Raw genomic sequence first — 9,343 nt, 5'->3', positions numbered from 1 at the left:
CTATGGATATTTGAGTATCTGAGAGGATCAGATTTGACATACTCTTTGGACATTTTTGGATAGGATTAGTAGAGTTTTTATACTCATATCTTATGGATTGACTATATCTCTACCATTTGGAGAATTGTATATTATCAATCAGGAAGTCAAGAGATATCCCTTGGACTTCGGTTGTCATACATCATAGGTAAGATGATGATATATATCTACATTTTGATAGTACACCATAATGAGCATTGGTCACTGGGAAATTATCAGGTATGATTGATGTTGAGGATGGTTTGAGATTGATAGATATTGTGAGATCAAATATTGTGATATGTTGATTTCTGATTATTTATTAGTGGATATCCTTTTACACAACATCTAAATGTTGTGATATGTGATTTTCTGATACTCTATTAGTGGATATTTGACTTGGTGGTCTATTATTTAGTGATTGATGTTGATAGTGACATGAGGAGTAGTATGCTTTAATATTTATGGATTTGGTGATTTGTAGTTGGTGATCAAATTATAGATTCATCGGTGATCTTACATTTGAGGGTGCCTGTTGTACAAATATTATGAGTCCTTGGTATTGTCATTTAGGTTTACCAGTGCCCTACATATTTTCACGGTCTTGATGAATCTAATATTCCTAGGGAATTTGGATCAGTTGACATTGTCTTCATAGGTAATATGGTGACATATTCCCGATCTAAGGTGGATAATGAACCATCTTCACATAGTTCTAGAGATGTTTCGACAGGAACATTTCTATGCGAAGTTCAGCAAGTGCGTTTTTTGGCTATCCTCAGTCGGTTTTCTGGGACACGTGATTTCTAGCCGAGGTATTTTAGTAGATCCTCAGAAGATCGAGGTTGTCATCAACTGGGAGTAGCCGAAATCAATTCAAGAGATCTGTAGTTTCTTGAGATTGGTTGGATATTATAGACGGTTCATTGAGGATTTCTCTCGCATTGTTATGCCGCTGACACGCCTGACCAGGAGAGGCGTGAAGTTCACGTGGTCAGAAGCCTACGAGACCATCTTCCAGGAGCTGAAGCGGGGATCAGTGTCGGTACTAGTTCTGGTTTTGTCCTCCGGAGAGGACGGATTCGTACTCTACATAGACGCTTCTCTACAAGGTTTGGGCGTTATTTTAATGCAACATGGCAGGGTAGTCTCCTATGCTTCTTGTCAGTTGTAGGAGCATGAGCAGAACTACCCAGTACTTGATCTAGAGCTGGCCGCCATTATCTTTGCTTTGAAGATTTGGCAGCATCATCTATATGGTATTATATTTGAGATTCTCACTGATCATAAGAGTCTCAAATATCTTTTCACACAGAAGGAACTCAATCTCTGACAGAGGAGATGGATGGAGTTCCTGAAGGATTATGACTGTACCATTAGCCACCACACTGGGAAAGCTAACGTGGTTGCTGATGCACTTAGCCGGAAGTCCAGAGGAACTTTAGCTTGCTATCGAGTTTTTGTCACGGACTTGATTCAAGGTTTCTCCGAGTTGGGCCTTGAGGAGTAGAGACAGACAGAGCAGGGTATCCTTATTACCATGGTTTCTTAGTCATCGATCAGGATGAGGATCCGAGAGGCCTAGGCTGGTAATCAACACTTACAGTCCATTGGCAATCAGATAGCTTCTGGGCAGCAGATGGGGTTCACCTGAGATGATGAGGGTATTGTTTATTTCCGAGGCAGATTATGCGTACTTCAATCTCACCCGGTTATGGAGGAGTTACTTCAGGAGGTTCATCGCTCCCGATTTGCTATCCACCCAGGCGGAACACGCATGTATCGAGTTTTGAGGCGTTCCTATTGGTGGAACGACATGAAGGAAGACATCACGGAGTTTGTAGCTTAATGTCTAGTATGTCAAAAAGTAGAGACTGAACATCAGAGACTAGTAGGATTATTCTAGTAGATTTAGATACTGAAATGGAAATGGGAGCTTATTATGATGGACTTTGTTGTGGGATTACCCAGGACTTATAGTGGATATGTTGCGATATTGGATAATCGTTGATTGATTGACTAATTTGCTCCTATTCTTTCGATCTGTAGGATAGATTCTTTGAATCGATTAGTAGGGTTATATTGTAGAGAGATCACCAGACTTTATGGTATATCTCTGAGTATTGTATCAAATTGAGATCCATGATTCACCTCACATTTTTGGTAGAGTTTGTAGCAGATCGTGAGTATGGAGCTTTGTTGTAGTAGAGGTTTCCATCCACAAACAGATTGACAGTCAGAGTGGACCATCCAAACGTTAGAGGACTTGCTGAGATCTTGCATTATGGATTTCGGAGGCAGCTGGGAGGAACACCTACCATTGGTGGAGTTCGCCTCCAACAACAGTTATCATTCGACTATTTAGATGACGCCGTTTGAGACGTTGTATAGTAGGCCTTGTCGGACACCCACCCTCTGGGAGGAGGTAGGGGAGGCCCAGCTGCTAAGACCTCATAAAGCTTAGTGGGAGGCAGAGTTGATCCGCATTATCAGACGGAGGATGTCCGAGGTGCAGGACTGTCAGAAGAGTTATGGTGATCAGAGACGGAGACCCCTAGAGTTCTCTACTGACAACCATGTATTTATGAGAGTCTCACCCATAAAATGAGTGAAGAGATTTGGCCTCAGAGGTAAGCTAGCTCCATGATACATTCGGCCTTTTCCAGATCTTGGAGAGGATTGGAGCGGTCGCTTACCGTCTGGCGCTACCACCGTCTCTAGCCGGCATTCAGGATATATTTCATGTGTCCATGTTGAGGAGATACGTATCTGACCCAGCACATGTTCTGTCAGATATATCAGTTCCATTTCAGCTTGATGCTATCTACGAGGAGGTTCCGGTACGAATTCTGGACCACAGAGAGCATCAGTTGTGGAACAAGACTATCTAGTTGGTTAAAGTCGGATGGTAGTATAATTCTGATGAGGCTACCTGGGAGCTCGAGGATACGATCCAAGCTTGATACCCCCATCTTTTTACTTGAGGTATGTGGATTAGATTTTCCGTTCAACATTTATACTATTTATCTATTGCTAGTACTTGCTGATGGTAAATAACAAAATTTGGGGACCAAACTTTTATTAGTGAGGGAGAATGTAAAAAACTGTAATAAAATAATAATAAAATAATAAAGTTTAATAGACGAATAACCTTAATGAAATTTTTAGAAATTTTCTAGGATTTAATTGGAGCTCGTATGATATATTTAAGTGGTAGAGATATTGGGCTTGGAGAAAGCCTATTAGGAATACCCAATTCAATGGGAGTTGATTAAGGAATTAACTTATAGTTTAATTAACTAAACCTATGTTTATAAGCCATGCCCTAACTCTTCCTTCTCCCCATCTTGCCGAATCCCTCTCCCTCTCGTCTCGATCCCGATTCATCCTCTTCCCCAATTTCGTTGACACCTTCTCCTCTCTTCTCTTCTTCTCCGCCGATCCACTATCTCTTTCTTGTGTCGTCGAAGCCACCATTGCTTGACTTGCCGACGATGACACGATCATGTGTCCTACTCGCGGAGGGTTCCGATCCGGAGCTTGCCTCCTGCTCGCGGGTGGTCGAAGAAGCCATCACCCTCTTCCTCATGCGCCTGTGCCCTAGATCGTCTGATCGTCGATCCACCATCGTCAGCACCTGAGCGCCACCCGATAGTGGCCTACGATTCCATCAATGTCACCCCATTCCTCGTCTCCACCTCGTGTTGCACGATCCTCTTCCCTTTCTCCTTGTGTGTCACTGCCCTTTCCATTTCCAATCGCAACTGCTGGTCGCCTACCACTAGTTGTGGCGTAGCCGTCAATCTCCACTACCCTTGCAAATTTGAAGGTACAAGGTGCTCTCAATATCTCTGCTCTTCTTTTGTCTGATTGCTCCATACGCATTGTCACTCAATCAACACGATTGGTTGTAGATTTAAACTTGCAAAGATTACACTTTTGTTTAATCTCGACTCACTCAGTGTCATCGTTGTTGTATGACCGCCATGAGGCATCGCTGAAGTGGAGCTGTCGACATAGTTTGAGGTAAGATATGATCAATGTATAATTATTTGAGTGTTTTATTCATTATTGAATTAGATTGGTAATTTGATTACAGATTTGATTAGGATTGTTTGATTTGGAGGGTTGTACTGTCACCTAGCTCCGACCATCTTGTTCCAACAGTGAACATTCCCAGTCATGGGTCGATGAAGGAGTAATTCAAAATGGGGTAAGTTTTTAATTAAATGTTGTGAATTAAGAATTAGAGTTGAATTCTTGGATATGGTTGTATTGTTAGTGAATTAGAAATGATGGAAATAAAGGCACGACGACTCTATTGTGGTTTCGGCCAAGAGTTTCCAGTAGTGAGCTACTTCGGATGAGTCAACATTGAAGTATTTGGATTTGGGTAAGTTTAGGTAATGGTTTATGCATAGATGTAATGCAATTTGATTGTGGAATATGTATGTTGGATTCATGATGTCTAGTAGTTGATTTAATGGATTAAATGATTGGATTCGGATCATTAGGTGGAATTAAACATGGTTACCTAATCGAGTTAGGATTGGGTTTAGGTTTAGCTAGTTGTTGTATATGTGATTAGCTAAACTGTACATTATGTGATTTGCAGGATATTGATTCGAGACAAGTGTCTCGGCGTGGGATTGTTTAGCACGACCGACATATAAAGGCGAGTGCCTTTGACTTATCTCTTTGATATTGTCATTCTGATATGCGTAATAGGTTATAGCTAGTAGTAATGGTTATATTTATACTTGCTTGGTATGCATAATAGGATATTGTTATCTATTATGCATTTATGTTTATGCCTCTTGATTATTGCCAAGTGCACCTATGTTCATAGAAATAGTGACATACAATGCATTATCGGGTATAGGCCTAGCTACTAGATATACGTGGCATGTGTACCTAGATTTATTATTTGGCATGTGTACATAGATTTATTATCTAGCATGTGTACCTAGATTTATTATCTAGAATTTGTACCTAGATTTATTATCTAGCATGTGTACCTAGTTTTACTATCTGGCATGTGTACCTAGATTTATTACTTGACATGTATACCTAGATCCTTGTTATAGACTCGGTTTTCCTTTTGGTACATATTATATGGAGGTTGATATTTTCAGGAGTTACATGCTTTAGCGCCATGCACCATTTTGCATGATTACATGATGAGCGATTGTCGGCTCCTTTATAGTTGAGCCCATCATTAGTTACATAATCTGCACACACAACCACTCATGGGTTAGTGGTACATCAGACAGGGTGTGTAGTTTGCTCTGTCAGGGCTCTGCTGGTCTGCGTATGGGTAGTGTGACTGCAGCGAGGTAGCAAGCAGGGATCCCTCCTTTTCACTATGACACCGGAGATGAGATCTTAGGCTCCCCCACTATATTTAGAGTAGGAGGATAGGTGTACTCCGACAGCATCCTGTCCACTCGGTCACTTAGGAGTAGTGATGGCAGAGTGCACAGTTGTCATAGCTCTACCCACTCAGTCTCACCATCGCGTGTGAGATGGCTGACTAGCGTCAGGGGTGACCATGTCATTTGCATCATATGCATGGATTGCATTTATTTCTTGTGATTGCTACATTTTTGTACGCTGCATTTTGGTAGTTGCATATGGTTGACATGCATACAGGAGACATGATGTATTTGGTATGACATCCCTACACTTGTTGGTATGGTTCATACCCTTATGTTCGGATAGGAGGTCCTGGTGAGTACAGTTTCTTTTGTTGTTCAATTTTGTCTTACTTGATATTGTTCATGAGATTGCACTGCATGATTATTAATGATAATTATATCTTACTATGCATGTTTGATCGATACCCGCTAAGTTCTTGAACTCACTTCGTTGATTTATTCCTATTTCAAGTTAAAGTCGCTTGAAGTATCCTGTCTGCTGGTCCTATGTCACATCCGAAGATTGTTTCCGGTTTCATTTATGCTTTATCTGGTTTATGTATTGGTGGATTTAGCATTGTATATTCCAGTTTTGGTTCTGGAGTGTTGCTACGTGGTATCGAGTATTATTTTGTTGTGTTGTGTAAGCCTAGCTAGCTAGCAGTCTTTGTTGTTTTGGTTTGTATGTGCTCTTTTTTTGTTTTATTTTTCCGCTGTGTATTTTTAGTACAACCGAGTGGGCTGTTTAATATATATAACTGCGTGGTTGTGATATTTTGTTCCAGTCGAGTAGGCTGAGTATATAACTATGTCATTGTGTATATTCCAGCCGTGTGGGCTGATGTATTCTTGTGGATGTATGTATGATTCAGATTGTCACCTGCACAGGAGGGATGCTACTAGATTTTTGTCTGGCAGGGACTCCTCTAGGGAGTGGCATGAGGTTTTGTGGAAGAGTACACTGGTAGATGAGAAGAACATGTGCAACATTCAAGGGATGAGAAGCTAGGGAGGAAGCCTACACGAGAAGAAAATCGGAAGATGGGTCTGGGTGAGCCCAATTCCGAATGGACGAAATCACTCAAGCGAACGGAGCAGCGGAAGAGAAAAATGGAGCTACTGGAGCTGCTGGAGGCTTCTCCGCCTCCATTTTTTAGCGTTCAACGAGTGTAATAGGCTTCTCCGCCTACACGAAGGAGATCTTTTCAGTGCTCTTTTCTATCTTACATTAACAACCATCTATGTTGTAACCAAGTAACTCCTTAGTGTCTTTAATTTATTAGTTATTTAATTTCCTTTTTATAAAGTGTGCTACTAATCTAAGTTGGAAGAACGAACAAGGTTTACGTTGTTTTTAATAGGTAATTCACCCTCCTCTTGTTAGCCGCACTTTTACGATTCCGCAAGTGCACGGATTCATCGTCGGTAATATATAAGATTGTCGAACCACAGGGACTGTTGATTAAGCACTAGAGATGTCACAAAGTAAGTTATCTAGACGGTTGAAAGTTGGCTTTAGCGCTTGCAAACTAACGAGAGTGATTGAAGAGAGAAAGAGAAGGATGAGAGAATCGATCTTGGAGGGAATTGAGCTTTGGGAAATGGATTCTAGGATTGTGGTTTCGTTGTGGTGGAACCTGATGTATCATGTTCTATCTTTTCCTCATTGTCAATTGGCATGCACTCGTCGGAAGTTAAAGCTGCTATCCTTAAGCACTAAATGGAGAAGATCCCTGTGAAATCCTATTACGGTTAACCCCTATCACTAGGGCACCTCTGTATATCACAAGAATGCAAATCCAATCAATGTCATTAAGGATAGATATAAGGGTTTATTTCGGTCTCTTACTTCCTTATGGAGAAGTTGCCTCTCCTTTCAAGGGAGTATCCTAGATGTCCGTGAACGGGTTACCTCTGTAACTAGGGCCCCTTGGGTGTACGATCTAAGATCCTCTCTTTACGAAATTAGCAATTCCTACACAATCGATCAATATGACGAGATAATCTCAGCAAGTCTCATGCATATCAAATAGAAACAAAGCAAGCAAAATCATCCAATAAGTAAAGGCATAAACATGAGTCTTACATCAAACCCTATCCAAAACTACTTCCTATATCCATAGAAAAGGAGATCTACTCCATTGTGAGGGAAGAACAACCCCAAAACATAAAGTAAAGCATACTTACAACCCTTGATGTGAGAAGAAGGGGAAGAAGAGATGATTGCCGAGGTTTCCAATATCTTGGGAATGCCTCCTTGCTCTGGAGATGGACGGAACGTTAGGGGACGGTGGTGAATGAAGCTCTAGGGTTTCCCCCGAAGGGGAGAACCCTTTTCCCGATGAGAGGGACGAAGTCCCGAACCAAAGATCCCCCCAAGAATAGGGTTCTTGACCGTTTTATAGGTTAGGGCACGGGTGCCGCACGGCCCGTGCCACGGCCGTGCGAGATCCATACGGCCAACACTTTCCTCCCTTTGGGTTGAGTGGCACGGCCGTGCGAGATCGCACGGCCGTGTCTTCCTTCTACTATGGTCGTGCTGTACAGTCGTGCAAATTAGCACGGTCGTGTCTCTTTTTTGCTCTGGTTACATCGCACGGTCGTGCGAATTGACACGGCCTACCTTCCTTCTGCACTAGTTACACTGCACGACCGTGCGAATTGACACGATCATGCCTTCCTTCTGCTCTGGTCGTGCAGAATTGTATCAAGGTCGTGTAGATCATTTTAGCACATCTTAACATGGTATTCCTGAGTTGAGGTCTTCATATAAGATGTAGATCTTGAAGTTATCCACAATTCGGTATAAAGAACATCCCAAAACTCCAACTGAGCAGAAAGTTATGGCCATGTTGGTTTTAGTCTGCAGTGTAGAAATTTCACACGGCCTCGACACAACACCTTGGAAGCTCTAGACTCCACTTAAGCTTTGTTTCTGCTCCAAATCGTGTCCTATCAACAAGAAAACACACAAAGAGTAGATCTCCGAACAAAAGAGTATTTATGCTGAATATATGCTAAGAGAGGTGAACATGCACAGAATATACGTGAATAAAGTAAGTGAATGTGCGTCAAAACATGTATAAATGATCATAAGATCTACGCACATCACACCCCCAGACTTGAACCTTTGCTTGTCCTCAAGCAAAACTCGAAATCTAAATTTATGTGTGTAGATGACATGTAATAATCCCTAATGAATCAATATAAACCTATCATATAGTTTCATCGATGAGCATGATACAAAAATTATTCAAGTGTGGCCTAAGTAGAAGTTCTCCGTGCTCAGTGTAATAAATGACCTAACTTTTTAAAGTATCAATCTCTAAGCCTAGTCAATTTTTCATTTAACCGTGTTCCTCATACTTCCGGCGATAGGCACTTACCTGCTACATGCAAGGTTCGTTCCACTCAAAAATGTTATGCATCGTCTACACAAGGTCTCGAAGGAATACTCACTATCAAGAGAAACATAGCATTCATTTCCCCAATAACCTAACTAGGTCTCAAAGGGGTGAATTTCTAGTTTCCACTCACGATAACTAGTTTTTATCCCTTATGTTTTTTCTTCTTTCTCTTTTTTTTATTGTTTGCAAATTATCAAACTTAAGCAACTTTCATCATTTTATTTTATTTTTATTTATTTATTTTTTTGAGGGGGGGGGATTAATTTTTCCAAATGAGGTTACATGATCTGAGTTTATCCAGTAACCAAAATATAGTTGAGAGGTCACCATAGAAGCAAGAGTACTAGTCCGGTTCTATGAATCATTACTATTTTCAAAAATATCTTCCATCAAAGTCAAGCATAATGTGAAGATATCTTAAAACTAGGCCAACATTCAAATTCTTCTAGTAATAACAATGCTCACTTCATGCTACTGGATAAGAAAATAAAGATCAATAGG

Source organism: Zingiber officinale, chromosome 6A, assembly GCF_018446385.1.
Source record: "Zingiber officinale cultivar Zhangliang chromosome 6A, Zo_v1.1, whole genome shotgun sequence".
Lineage (NCBI taxonomy): Eukaryota > Viridiplantae > Streptophyta > Magnoliopsida > Zingiberales > Zingiberaceae > Zingiber > Zingiber officinale.
Note: the sequence above shows the minus strand (reverse complement) of the source record.